At 43.6% G+C, this 12,760-nt stretch overlaps 1 long non-coding RNA gene across 1 annotated transcript in view; it reads right to left on the bottom strand.

The window, feature by feature from the left end:
- LOC144753852 (uncharacterized) overlaps positions 1–11,733 on the bottom strand; it is a 136,948-nt gene extending 125,215 nt beyond the window's left edge. The window contains exon 1 of the long non-coding RNA XR_013594566.1: positions 11,464–11,733. This is a non-coding gene — a long non-coding RNA (uncharacterized LOC144753852). The remainder of the gene's footprint in view (positions 1–11,463) is intronic.
- Between the last annotated feature and the right edge of the window lie 1,027 nt (positions 11,734–12,760).

A 12,760-nucleotide genomic window follows, 5' to 3' on the forward strand; every position in this document is an offset into this window, starting at 1 on the left:
AGGAAATGGAGTAAGGAACTGAGAAATAAAATGTGACAATCATTAGTAAAGAAATGTCAAAGAGGAATAATACAAATGAACAATGAGTCATAGACTGGACGGTAGCGGATTCAATTATTACAATTGGGTTATGCAGTTCAAACTAATAGCACACCTGGTTTATAAAGAAGGACTTAAACCCACCAGCATGACATTCACATCAGTCCTTAATTCAGACTGGTATTTGCCAGCACTTATTTCGTGACACAGGCACATATTCATGACAGTCCAGTATATGGTGGCACTGTCACTCTATTTTAAAAAAAAGCACAAAAGCAAAGTGTTTAACAATTCAATATGCAATTAAAACATGAAGATACGAGGTCGCTCAGACCGTTCTTAGAGCTTTAGGTCACCACGTATAGTCGGAATTGTCACATTTGTTGGACTGTAATGGCAATTAGGCATCATTAGTACTGGTATTTGGCGGTGTTGGCAGGGACCAGAGATAGTGCAAGCTTCGGTGGCTTCCTGAGGAATATCTTGGGCTGTGGCATTTATTATTTTAGAAATATAGTGCTGAATCACATCCATTAGGCACTTCCACATGGAATGCCTCTGGCAAACTTTATCACTCTCATCATCCTGCTCTCAATCAAGCTGTCAACTAGTTTTCATTGCATTTTCATCTTTAAAATTTATACCAAAAACATCATTAACTCCTCTAATTTATACAACACTCCCAAATCCACTTTTAAATCAAACCTCAGGATTTCTCTCATAGTAACTCTACCTGCACCCAAGATTATCTCATCAACATAGATTGCTCTCTCAAAGCAACATGCTGTAATAATGGCACACTTCTCTCACCACAAATAATGACCTATCTCACAATGATGTTGTTCTGAGCATTGACATCATGATCAACAAATAATACTCTTCTTAACGAGAAAGGCCAACTAGAACCCAAACGATCTTGCAAATTATTGTTCCAGCACTCTCAACCTCTCAGTCTTGAAAACAAAGTAGCAATACAGGTTCAAATCATCTTGACATTGACTACTATTCTGGCCCCACTCCCAATACAGTAAAAAGAGTGCAACTCTAGAAGTTGTTGACACCCTTCAAAGTAGAGGCAAGGGGGTTCCCTGCCTCCTGGCCCTCTTAGATCTGAAGTTGCCTCCATTTCGCTGCATACTATTTCACACGCTCTCCATGTTTATGGGCATCTCTGACATCGCTCTTATATGGGTTGCCTCCATGTTCAAATAGACTATTTGAAATTCCCCTCCAGTCAACTTTGGTGTCTCTCAGGGTCTAATCCTAAGTGGAGATTTTATGGATGTTTCCAAACAATTGCAACTTCAACCTTTGTGAATATATGAATTAAATGCAACTGTATCTCGAATTGCCATTCCTATCAGGCATGTAAAATCTAAAATATTTATTAGATTCTATTCGGCCATTGGTGAACACCACCCACCTAAAGCTAAATCCCACAAATATGGATTTTATACTCATTAACAATAACATACTAAAACTGCAAACTTGGGCTCAGTTGAACAGAATGTACCTAGGCGTCTTGAGCCATTCACTCACTGCCATTGTCAAATCCCATGACCTCTACAATGATCCCAAAGTTTCCTTCAAAAATAGATCTGTACAAGATCAGCCTCCTCTGTTAGACAAATCTATTTTACCTGATACCCATGCTTCACACAACCATAAATGTCCCTGCCCTGTCCCGCCTTTATGGAAACAATGTTCTGGTCACTGGCCTTCCTGACCTCACCTTCATCCCACTTCCAGGCAGCCACCCAACTAATCACTGGAGAATGTGAATTTAACCACCTCAAATTTACACTTAGAAACACCCCCTGGCTCCCAATACCAAGATGGATGTAAATTAAATCTATGAGCATTTTCTACTTATGACATAAACATACTACTCAGCAGAAAAACTCTACTTCACTGGCTGTGCCCATACTGGTATTCCACTAGAATATTGTTTCCAAAATATCATCCTGCCACAATATTGGGAGGGAAATATCAAGACCCAAAATACCAACAACAGATCTATATATAGGTAGGTACCAGTTTAGTTTAGTTAACAGCCTACCTGTTAAAGTAAGAACCAAGATAAAAGATGTCATATCTCAGAGAATCAAATTCAGGACCATAAAGTGAGACAGACAATCTAGCTCCTAATATGAAATGCCAGAGGCTTAAATAACCTCTGCAAGACACCTAACTAGACACAAAGTTGACATTGGTCGCCTACACAAGACTCATCTAACTAAACTTTCCGAAAAGCAATTTGTACCTAAATTGAGCGCCCACAAATTTGTTGCATCATATTCAGCATTCTCCAGGGGCATAGTCATTTTCATCAGGTATAATTTTCATTTTCATCCTCTAAGTGCAGAGATGGGTAACAAAGAGAAATACTTGATGCTGCAGGGGATATTAGGATACACATGTCCCCATTGTCAATACTTATAATCCTAACACAGACTGCCCCTCCTTTTCCAGGAGTTTCTGGAGGTCTGCTTTTGATACTCCCTCATACTTTATTATGGTGTGGGACCCCAGCCTGACACTAGATTCTAGATAGACAGGTGATCTATAGTGCGCAAGTAGCAGTCAGCTGCTAATATGACTTTGCTGCTCCTGACCCAAATCCATTGTCCAATGGACATGTGAAGAAGTTACTCCGAAACAGAGGAGTATGAATTCTACTCTGCTGTATACAACAAGTCACTTAGATCACTGTATTGGTACAATTTACATCAGCACTTGGACAGATGCAATGGAGCAGCTGCCTAGGATATTATCTGATCACTCTCCTGTCAAATTTCAACTGTCACTTGATCTGGCTTTGCTGCTTGTGACAACATGAACTTCCTGCGTTGGCGCTTTGTGACTCTGTGTTCTGATTGGGGCTTAGAGCTCAATAGGAGAATACTTCCAGTTAAATAAAGGCTCAGTAAATGATCCATGTACACTATGGGAAGCATTCAAAGTAGTAACAACAGGGGGTGTCCCTCTTAAAGCAAGTCAAAGTCTAAAGGACAATTGACAGCTACTTTTCTAGATTAGAGTGCAGGCTTAACATATTTGAATCAAAACATGCTGCAATGGGGGCGTGGCCTGCAGCCGAAGAAGATGGCCGCAGCCTAAAGGAGCTCTTTTCCCCCCACATAGAAACTGGGCAATGGGTTTTAGGCACTCTGCAAAGTTGGGCTGGCGGGTAGTTCTGAATCAGTCTTGCAGGGAGGCAGGGAGGGGGAGAGTGAATAAGAGTCTTTTTGGGTAACCTTTTTTATAATTAGTATGTTTGTCGTTCTTTGTTTTATGGCACACTCGACTCAAGCACACGATTCAGGTACGATCGAAGAGATCTCCGTGACTTACAATACATGTCCCTAACGTTGTCCATGACAGGGCTACCTGACCCCTCTACGGTTGTGAATACACCATCACAGCAACTGCCTATAGTCTCCTGGAATGTCAATGGCCTCCAGGATAAGTTAAAGCGGGGACTGGTCCTCCAATACTTAAAGCACACTGCACCAGCGATAGTCCTGCTCCAAGAGACCCACTTGACAAGAACGACCGTTAAGTCTCTTGATAGGTGGGGCTTCAAACTGGCGGTGCATTCAGAGTTTACGTCCGGTTCCTGGCGGGGGGAATTCTCATCAAAAAGCAACACCCAATTATTATAAACCACACATACACTGACGATCAGGGCCATTTCGCTGCCCTGTCGTGCCAATGGGAAGGTCGGGTTCTCAAGCTAGTTTCGGTATATATCCCCCCGCACTCTACTCACTAGCATTCCCAGCGCTAAACGGGTTCCTGCTTCAGCTCCCACAGGGTTATTTAGTTGTAGGCGGTGACCTCAATGCAACACTGGATGATACCAGCACCTGGGTGTAGGACTGACATACTTTCAATGAGACAGTAGTGCAGAAGGGCTATATTTTAATGAGGCTGTGCTACAGCCTCTGTGTAAAATTATGATATTTCTAATGAGACAATACCGGTGTTACTCTTTGATATTGCTGCTGTGTAAATCACACAGTAACAACAATATTTGCTTGCAGCACATGTTTAGTCACTAAATAATTAATTGCGCCGAGGGGCATCTCATACCATTCCCCTGTCAGTGCTCTGAATACATGGCACACTACAACACAGCGACAAATCTTCCCTATTTATCCGGGATACCTCAAGAATGAAATATTTGGGAAGGAACTAACTGAGCCACCAAACTTTATTTTAGCGAAAACGCGACCTCGGTCACCTCCCCACTAACAGTATGGGAAGCCTACAAAACAGTGTTACGCGGACAAGCGATCTATCTTATCGCAAATTATAAAAGGGAAAAAGCCCAGACAGTGACGACACTCGAGCATGAGGTAGGCGACCTGGAAAAGGCCCACGAGCAAGACCACTCTGATGCGACCGCTCATTCGCTGCTTCTCAAAAAGCAAGAATGCAGGGACTATTTATGGTAGGAAGCAAAGGTGCGCCTCTCTGCGACTCAGCACACTATACACGAAGTCGGCGATAAGGCCAGCAAACTTTTGACATGGCGAACAGGTGGATCGCGGAGCTCCAACTCTCCACGGGCAAGATTATAACCAACCCACAAGGCATAGTAGACCTCCTAGCACACCATTATGAGCAGGTTTACACCTCCGCGCTTACAATAACAGAGGCGGATGCGGAGGGCTTCCTCCACGATATCCGACTCCACAAACTCACAGAGGTTGAGTCTCAATTATTAGAGGCGGACCTCCCCACGGAAGAGATAGTGACTGCAATTGGGAATCTCCAGTCAGGGAAGGCCCTCGGCCCTAACGGTATCCCCATAGAGTAGTACAAACAAAACACTATGATACTTGCGCCCCATCTCATGGCAATGTACGAAGCCGCCCTGGGTGAAGGAACACTCCCACGTGACCAGCGGATAGCGACAATTGTGGCCATTCATAAGCCTGGCAAACCGGCTCAAGAGTGTGCCTCCTACAGGCCCATATCTCTGATTACTGCTGAGGACAAAATCTTGGCTAAATCCCTGGCCAACCGACTCACGCCGCACCTAACCACACTGCTACACCAAGATCAGTCGGGATTTATGCCAGGCAGGAATACAGCTCTTAATCTGTATTCCTGCCTGGCATAATTTAATTTAATTTAATTTAATTTAATTAATTTAATTTTACTTTATTTTTACCCTGTACCCCTGTACCCCAAAAATTCAAAACTGACCCCAAACCCTAAAAATACCCCTTTACCCAAAAACCCAAAACTGACCCTGAACCCTAAAAAATACCCCTTTACCCAAAAACCCAAAACTGACCCTGAACCCTAAAAATATCCCTTTACCCAAAAACCCAAAACTGACCCTGAACCCTAAAAATACCCCTTTACCCAAAAACCCAAAACTGACCCTGAACCCTAAAAATACCCCTTTACCCAAAAACCAAAAACTGACCCTGAACCCTAAAAATACCCCTTTACACAAAAACCCAAAACTGACCCTGAACCCTAAAAATACCCCTTTACCCAAAAACCCAATACTGACCCTGAACCCTAAAAATACCCCTTTACCCAAAAACCCAAAACTGACCCTGAACCCTAAAAATACCCCTTTACCCAAAAACCCAAAACTGACCCTGAACCCTAAAAATACCCCTTTACCCAAAAACCCAAACATATTACATTGTAAATATAATTATATACTTACCAATACTTACGTTGTAATAGTATGCGTTGTAAAGGTATCTACGTTGTAAAAACATGCGTTGTAAATACATGTGTTGTAATGGTTTTTGCGTTGTAAAAGTTTCGTTGTAATGGTAGTGCGTTGTAAAAGTAGCGTTGTAAAGGTTGTTTCCCCTGCTCGACATCTGTGACTCATATGGTAGACACTCAGGGTACACAATCAACTGGACTAAATCGGTGATGTACGTCTTGCAGGGATCTCCGCCACCCCTATCAGATAGATGCCCTATAACGCTAGCCGGAGAGACTTTTAAGTATTTCGGAATCCACGTCACTCATGACCCAGGGGTCTTTATGACTCTGAATCTCCAAGCTCCCCTGCGTCTGCTACAAAGAGACACAAAATACTGGCAATCATTCCCACTGACACCTTTAGGAAAGGCGGTGCTTTTCAAGATGATAGCACTTCCGAGGTATTTGTATGTCCTTCAAAACACCCCCTTCCTGGTCCCCCACTCCTACTTCCAAGCAATAGAAGCAGTAGTTACAAACTTCTATGGAATAACAAACCAGCGTGCATAGCTATGACAAAGTGATTCCAAACATGGTACGATGGCATTATCGCACTCCCAAGTATCCAAATATACTATTGGGCATCCCAGCTAACTGTTATCAATCACTGGCTCCATGTCCTGCACACAGATCCAGCCTCTGGCCTTGATAGACTAGAACTTGGCGATGAGGGACTATACCACGAGCTCTATAACAAGACACGAGCCAGACTAGGCCCAACAAACCACATACTTCAAGAGTGGAATATGGTGTGCAAAAAAGATGGGATGGCATGATAAAATCACACACACAAGCAACTCCCCTCTGGGTCATGAATAACCTTGGTAGGCAGGGTTAGGGCAAAGGCTAAATCACTGGGACAGCATGGGGATATCTAAGGGTGGAGAACTATGGACGCGGGGAAGTTGATCCCCTTTGAACAACTTCAGAAGCAATACGAGATGGCACCTACGGAACAGTTCCGCTATCACCAGATCAAACATGCACTAGAGGCAGTGATTCCCCCTGGTACTACCCCGCCCGAGATCTCCCCGCTAGAGGATAGATTACTAACAGACCACATGACCACAAGAGCAATCTCCATGACAGACCACAAGAGCAATCTCCATGACATACCGCAAGATAATCAACAACATGCCTGACCCCATGCTAAAGCTCCGACACAAATGGGAGGAGGAGTTTGGGGAACTCAATGGCACTGACTTGAAAGAAGCGCTGGCCTCGCCCACAGAGGTAGCGGTTCCATCCAAGCTGCGCCTAGTGCAACTTAAAATACTCCACAGAATATATTATACCAGAACCACGCTCTATAAAATAGGAAGAGCTCCCACCCAGCTTTGTCTACGGCAGTGTGGGGCGGATGATACCTTCTACCATACTCTCTGGGAATGTCCTGCAATACAGTCATATTGGAAATCTGTTATGAACACCATTACAAGAGTTAGCGGGAAACCAGTCCCTCCTGAACCCAAGCGCTGCATCTTGAATATCTGGGAGGCTACAGATCTTACCTCTATGGCCCAAACATGGGCAACACTGGGAATGATGCTGGCTACGAGAAATATCACCCAACATTGGGGGGGGCACTTGTAACCACACATACGAACTGATGTAACGATATTGACAGAGCCATGGTGGTAGCAAAAACTGTGTAGGTGCGGAGAGGGTGTCCAAAAAATGAATTAAACTATGGGGTGGCTGGAACACCTACAAAAGGCTATGTGAATACCAATGATGCCGTAAATGTAAAGGACAATATAATGCATGCAATCATGCCCACAACCGTAACTAATGTATGTACTGTGTTAGTGTATGATACAAATTTACTATCTGATGTGAAGAATCAAAATATAATTGTGTTGTATATGTTTAATAAAAAGATTTTAAAAGAAAGAACCTGCTGCAATAAATGACCCTCTGTATTAGCAGGGCTTAATGTGGCACTATAAGAATACAAAGAGAAGGTGGACATGGAAGCGAGAATCCTGGGCATATATGTAGACATATATCGACGTTCGGTGGAAGAGAACCTGGGTAGGACATTAGGACATCTGCTCTGTTGACCTTGAGTGTCTGGTGGCATCTCATGCATAGAGTGTTGTAGTGTTGTAGTGAGACTAGTGAAGGCCAATGGGCATATGGCACTGATAGTAAAGCAAGAATTTTCTAAATTCTACATTGAACTTTCCACCTTTCAATTAACAGCAACACATGAGGATATAAAGTTACATTTGAAAGATGTTGCACTTGCCTGGTTGAGCAATGCACATAGGCACCTTCTAGCTGACCCAATCTCTGTTGCTGAAATTAGAACTTGAGTATGCAGCCCGTATGGTGGCTGGGTTCCTCGAAGTGATGGGCTGCCAGCTGAATTTTATCAAATATATGTAGGCATATTGGCTTCACATCTTCTTGTTGTGACCTTCCACACAATGAGACTCCTACAGACCCTTGCCCCTTATTTACCCGCGAAGTAAAATACTAGTAAAATACTAGACTAGATGTTTGCCTATAGATTTCTCCCATTACTTCCGGGTCTAGTCTGACTTTATTTCGGGTCAATCAACATATCATAATGTGCATGATATTCTCAGTCATCAACTAACTGCAACCAGATCTAGATGTGGTCACACTCTTACTCAGCGCAACAAAGCCCTTTGATTCTCTGGAATGGAAATGTTTGTTATCTATACTTGAAAAAATTGCAATAGATCAAGAATTCATTAACTGAATCAGGCTCTGATATGCTCAACTAGTTGTCCAAATCAAGATTATTGGCCTAAATGATTCTCTCATAAAAATTACCAGAGGGGTGAAACCAGGGCATCCGTTGTCCCCAATCCTCATTCCTTTAGCCATAGAAAACAAGCTTCACCAACATAACTCTCTCAATAGTATGCTTCTTAGGTCATGAAGGCTGTTATTGTCTATGCACATGGATGATATCTTATTGTTGTCAGAGACTGTCAATTTAGGCCCATCATTCGAGACATTTTTCACTTTGGTGGCATATCAGGTATGTCGATAAACTGGGGCAAATTGTTAATTTTCTCTAGAACTCCTAGCGCCAGCGAATGCGATGTAGAGTTCCTTTTACAATGGTATCCATCAAATACCTGGGAATTTAAAGCCACTGCAACATTAAATAGGTCATTAGAGACAGACATGGGATTGCATACACCAAATTAGCTAAGAAGGTGGAGAAGTGGTTCTGCATATTACTGTCACTGGCAAACCGAATAACTGTATTCTTAAACGCTAATGGCATAGCTAGCTTGGGTGGAGGCAATCATGCATGCAATGGAATACAATAGCACTCCTTTGTTGTCTGGGTGGATTTACAGCATCAAATTCTAAACTTTACTTCCTTTGTACGCAGGTCCAATTTGTTTATTTCTGACTTTATCCTCGATCATTTCTTCCACATGATACATCTCCTCCCTCTGGCCTTGATTCTGCGTCAGCCTGCAACACAACCCTTGCCTGTGAACTGGCAGAGGCTCAACAAATTTGCTGGCACTGTGATATTATACTGTGGTGCTTTGCCATTCCCAGATAGCTCCTCTGTCCTATTCAAACTAGAAACTAAGGCCATAGCTCAAATGTTAATCATGGGATTTAACTTGAGCAGGGTACACCTTTTCCATTGATACCTTTGTATCCCTGAAATTAAAGAGACTGCGTTCACATTGCACCCTGCTAGACAGTTTCCTTCAATATCACCCCCAGGGTAGCAGACAGCTTACCCAGATTCGTACTCTTGTGCAATTGATAGCAAATCCCGAAAGATGATACTTAGGTTTGCGACTCCATACAGAAATAACATTGCAAGTGGTGAGATATTGATCAAGTGGAAATGGGAGACTGTCCTGGACACCACGCTCAACTGCCAGAAGTGAGCTTACAGCTTCACTCAAATAGAAGAGGTGTCACTATACAACAGATATAGGTTCTTTCATTATAAATCCTACACAGACTTTATTAAAATTACGAAAGGCCCATCTGAAAAAATGTAGAGGGAGGAAACTAGCTGTTTTTTCTGTCACACACAGGAAGCGGGATTCCATTATCTGGCTTGGATATATGGGAAGAGATGGAGCACTGGACCGTCTTTCTTCAGACCCCTGTCCCTTAAGACATGGTTAAGCCTATGCCCAGACCACTGCTTGACAGTATAGGACATGCTCGATATATACCGGTGGCATGCTGCAAATTTATAGCACTCACGCTACTGGTAGCACAAAGACAAGTGGCTATGAACTGTCTGGGGGAAATTATTGTACAAGGTACAGAGATTTCATCGCACTCCTTTCTGCCTAGTTGTTTTCTCTTGTGAGGTTCGTAAAAAAAAGCTATTTTGCTGCAAAAGGAGATTTTGTAGGGGATGTTTAGGAATGTCATGTTTTAAGCAATGCTGACATATTCCACTACCTTGTCCGTTGTCTATGGAAAGGTATTCATAAAGCGCTTGCTCACAGACGTTACAGCAGGATGTATGTCGTTACTACGCATGCTTTAACAACGCATGCCTTTACCACGCGACTTTTACAATGCAAGTCGTTACAACGACTTGCGTTGGGGGGTGCTGGATAGTGAATAGTTTAATTTACTATTCCAACTCCAGTCCCCGTGGATAGAAGGGAAGGTTTTGGATAGTAAATTAAACTATTCCCTATCCTACAGCGCCCCCCAGCGCAAGTCGTTGTAACGACTTACGTTGTAAAAGTTGCGTGGTAAAGGTAGTGTGTGGTAAAAGTTGCGTTGTAAACGCTGTTTCCCGTTACAGCATCTCACTGACATTCTATTTGATATTTGCCAATTTTTTTTTTCCTGATTGGGCTAAGAAATGTATCAGCATGTTGAAGAGAAGGAAAAGTATGGCAATACAGATAATGTAATCATATTTTAGAGGCCAGGTGATGACTCCATTCGTTGCCAGTTTCTCCAAGGTTCCATGTACTTTATTCAATTGCATTCATGATCCAGCTCCTAAAATATCTGCAGGTGAACGTCATTCCTTATTGACCGAGGACAACTCGGGTACTTCAAAGCTCTTAGGATTTTAGCTGGGCTCCTTACAACTTCCTTTCTTCAGGGGAAGATGCATAGGAGCCACAAACTCTCTTTGAACTTACGAAAAACACCTGATCTTGATTCCTTCAAACATTGACATAAAACATGTTTTTTTTTACTTGCACTGATCCATAAAGCGGTTGGCTACTTCAAGTGTTGGAAGTCTCGCGCCTAGAAGCATCTAACGGATGCATTAAGTTCAAATTAAATGTATCTATCTACCTAGATCTAGGGGTCATTTACAAGCTGTCTTTACAAAAAGAAATGATTTGCCCAAAAAAAACCTCCTAACAGAACTCATGCATTAGACTATCCCCCACCCACGTATTACATGTCCGCAAAAAAGTAGCTTCAGCCCCATTGTAATCAAACTCTCTTTTGTTAATTTATTTTTGTTGCAAGACTCTGCAGGTATCCCTGCCCTAGGCCTCTAGGTAACGCTTTTCTTTGCAGTAATTTCAGGTTTCCTTGTGAACAATGTGACAGCGCCTGTGTTGGCAAAGAAACTAAGTTCTCCTCTATAATCCTCACATATTTCATTTTATGATCAACCCCCTCTTTGTTATACATTCTTGAATGTGCACGCAGCACAATAACCTTGGTTACCAAAGAGGCAGGCTCAGTCTCACGCTGTCGCCGAAACCCATGTAGCATGAAAGCTGTGATTGATGGCCGACGCGTCCTGGTGAAGCTGGGCCGAGTCCCTGTTCTGAAGGTTGCGCGTGTTCCTCCCACGCTGAGGGAAGCCCTTCAGACGTCAGCGTCAGACGTGCCAGAAGGACGCTGCGCCCATCAGGACGTGTTACCTGGCCCTTCCCAGCTGCCCCGGGACACCGAGGCCTGGCTGTCAATGCTGCCGCTGTTTGCGGTTTGGGCTTGGCATGTCCTGCGAGGCGCTGAGATTGTGGTGCCTTGGCAACAGTGTACAGGCAAGGCCATGCCTGGGAACTCTCACGGCCATGCTCGCTGGTTTTGAACACAGCCTGCGGCAGGGGTTGGGCTGTAACAAGGCTAGGTGTTCAAGATAACCTCCGAACAGGGCTTTACGTGGGATGAAAACATTGGGGGAGTCTCTCAAAGGGGCGTGGCCTGTGTAATTAAGGGGCAGGCTTAAAAACACATAAGCTAAAAATCTGTGTGTAGCATAGTGTGACCGTGCTTAGCATTGTGTGCCACCCGACTGGTATTTTGCAGTTTCTCATTGCATCCAGATATGTAATACAAGTAACATTATGCCTACAACAAGTCAATGGTTGTAAGCCGCATATGATAAATAAGCAACAACTATGATTTAATTCATGGGCCGGACTGGCCGAAGCGGGTACCGGATGTATCCCCAGTGGGCCGCCAGGTGGGGGCCGGTTTTGGGCACCTGGGGGGCCGTTTTTGTTACAGGCCCGTTCTTGCAGCATAGTTGCAATATCGACCCTTGTAACGAAATTGGCCAAAATCGGCCCCGGCACACAGCTCGGCCACACCCCCAACCCCGCCAAGGGGCTGGCCGAGCACTTTGCCAGGGCCGGTTCTAGTTCCCAGTCCAGCCCGGACTTAATTGTATTTAATACTGAAAATGATTCAGTTCTCAAATTATAAGACTGTGAATGAACTTGGTACTACTGCTGCAGACTTAAGAATTTTTTGTTCACCCTGAGGGTGAGGGCAAAAATGAGGAGCCCGAGGGGAACCGTCTCAGCACCTGCTTTTTAGAACTGCTAGGCAGGACCCGGCCCACTTAAAGCCTAGCCTCCGAATATGTAAATAATTTGCACTTAGATTAATTAATTTCAGTGGATACCCTGAAAACGTGGCATAGATCTGGACTGCCTGGAACTAAACTTGCTACCCTCGGCATAGTCTCAAGTTGTCCAAACGCTCCATATACCGAAATTTACTGCGTTTCCAG

The sequence above is a fragment of the Lissotriton helveticus genome, chromosome 5_1 (genome assembly GCF_964261635.1).
Source record: "Lissotriton helveticus chromosome 5_1, aLisHel1.1, whole genome shotgun sequence".
NCBI lineage: Eukaryota > Metazoa > Chordata > Amphibia > Caudata > Salamandridae > Lissotriton > Lissotriton helveticus.